The sequence below is a fragment of the Saccopteryx leptura genome, chromosome 1, assembly GCF_036850995.1.
Source record: "Saccopteryx leptura isolate mSacLep1 chromosome 1, mSacLep1_pri_phased_curated, whole genome shotgun sequence".
Lineage (NCBI taxonomy): Eukaryota > Metazoa > Chordata > Mammalia > Chiroptera > Emballonuridae > Saccopteryx > Saccopteryx leptura.
Genome location: NC_089503.1, coordinates 40,573,420 through 40,575,776, shown reverse-complemented (window position 1 = coordinate 40,575,776; position 2,357 = coordinate 40,573,420). Strand labels below are relative to the sequence as shown.

General features: G+C 43.4%; 1 non-coding gene across 1 annotated transcript; it reads right to left on the bottom strand.

The window, feature by feature from the left end:
• Positions 1–1,723: 1,723 nt before the first annotated feature.
• Positions 1,724–1,858, bottom strand: LOC136389853 (small nucleolar RNA SNORA1). Its single transcript, XR_010748414.1, has one exon. It is a non-coding gene; the product is annotated as a small nucleolar RNA SNORA1 (small nucleolar RNA).
• Positions 1,859–2,357: the final 499 nt, after the last annotated feature.

Below are 2,357 nucleotides of genomic sequence, written 5' to 3'. Positions count from 1 at the left end.
TTAGGCCCTTATCTGAGCTGTCGTTTGAAAAAATCATTTCCCATTTAGTTGGCTTTCTGTTTATTTTGTTATCAGTTTCTCTTGCTGAGCAAAAACTTCTTAGTCTGATGTAGTGGACTACAGTCTCTCCCCCTGTACAAAAATTAACTCAAAATGGATCAAAGATCTAAACATAAGACCTGAAACAATTAAGTACATAGAAGAAGACATAGGTACTCAACTCAGGGACCTGGGTTTTAAAGAGCATTTTATGAATTTGACTCCAATGGCAAGAGAAGTGAAGGCAAAAATTAATGAATGGGACTCCATATTGTTTCTTGATTGGCACTCTTACTTTTCACCTATGGACAGAATTAACATCACTATAGGTGATTAGAATATGCTGTTGCGCAGATGAAGGTTAACAAAGACTAAGGAATGTAAATTTGCAATTTCCACCTTAGAGAGAACCTGATTACAAATGGCATTTTAACAACTGGTTCACCAAACTCAACAAAAAATTAGGTATCGTTTCTGCTGAACAGTGCGAACCAGCTGAATCCCACCACTCGCTCTGCCCCTGAGCTTACTGTGAGGCTGGTGGCGAGTCTCCACCTCTCTCTGGGTCTCACCTTCCTCAATTCCTTCAAGTGAAAAATCATGTGGGCTCAGGAGCCAGCTGCCTAGGTTTAAAGCCAGGCTTCATCACTCATGATCTGTGTGCTTTATCAAATTACTTACCCTCTGGACCTAAGACTTCTCCTATGTGAAAGGGAGGTAATGGTACCTACCTTTCAGAGTTGCTGTGAGGATTAAATGAGATAATGCATGTTAAAACACTTTTGACAGTGCCTGGCACATGCAAAGCACTATTATAAAAAAGGATGATGATGATGATGACGACGACGACAACTGTGTCGGACTCGTTTAGTGGGTTGTAAATCTAAAGCCATGGAACCTTTCTTCCAACAGATTTGGAACTTCGGTGTGTAAGAAAGTTCACATTGGGCTCTTCTGACTGAAGCAGGTGGATGGAGACCCTGAACCGGGGCCCCTGGCATCCGCCTTTCCAAGGGCTGTCTCCCACCTGCCCAGGCACTTTCTCAGAACCTTAGGCTCCAGAAAACCCAGAATCTCTGAGGTCCCTCTCAGCAGCCCCTTTTCATCTAATTCTTCCTTCTGAAGCATGAGTGTATGTCTGGAAAAGCTGTCCTTTACAGGTCAAAGCCCATTTTCCAAATGCACCAGCTGAGCCAGGCCCCAGGGACAGCCTAGCAAAGGCAAAACCGAAGTCAACATGAGAAGTCAGGAAGTTATTCAGGCAACAGCGCTGACTGCAAAGACCTGCAGCAACCAATACTTCATGTGTTATGTCAATGGGTTTTTATTTAAGGAATTTTTGATGGTGTGATTAATTCCACTACCAACCAAAGTCACCTTAGTGCCTCCAAAACTTGAGTCAAGACTTGTTTTCAAGGTAGGCTTTTGTAAAAGATCCCATGTTTAATTTACAATTGTTCTGTCTGCTAGCCTTGTCACAGTTTTCTTAGTTGGGCTGTTTTTCTCTCCACTTGAATACAGACATACTGATGACATACTTCATCAAGTATCCCATTAGCATCTTTGGAATCTACTTTCTTCATCTAATTCACTTCAGGGCTCTAGATCTAAACTGTATTTGTTCCTTAATCCATTGCTAATATTGTGGTTGTGTTACATTCCATTTTCACCCATGACATTAGCAAAATGTTACAGGTCTCATTGTCACCATTGCAATAAATTTATTGTGATGGAAGCATAGCCTGAGTCTCCACTTAGCCCCATTAACAATTTCTGGACACCATGATCAACAGTGCCCAGTCTCGTCAAGAAGGAGGCTTCACCTCCACATCTGTTTAGAGAAGTTATGCAGATGTGACTGTCTCCACCGGTCACAGTCCAGTTTCTCATCCTTTTGCCTCTAGCTAGTCAGCACTGCCATTGCCCTGTGAGTGCTTGTCTCCCTTCTCCCCTTAGGGCAGTGGTTCTCAACCTGTGGGTCGCGACCCGGGGGGTCGAATGACCAAAACACAGGGGTCGCCTAAAGCCATCGGAAAATACATATTTTAAAAATGTATTGTATAATAAATATGTATTTTCCGATGGCTTTAGGCGACCCCTGTGTTTTGGTCGTTCGACCCCCGCCGGGGTCGCGACCCACAGGTTGAGAACCGCTGCCTTAGGGACTGTGTCTTGTTCTTTCACCTCCAACCCTAGCTCTGGTGCCCAATAAATTGATACTGGATTGATCAAGTGGAATTGAGTATGGACACCTCTATGGGGCTGATTCAGCAATGACTCAGACAGACTGGATTCTGGCTACAAAGGAGTTATTATCA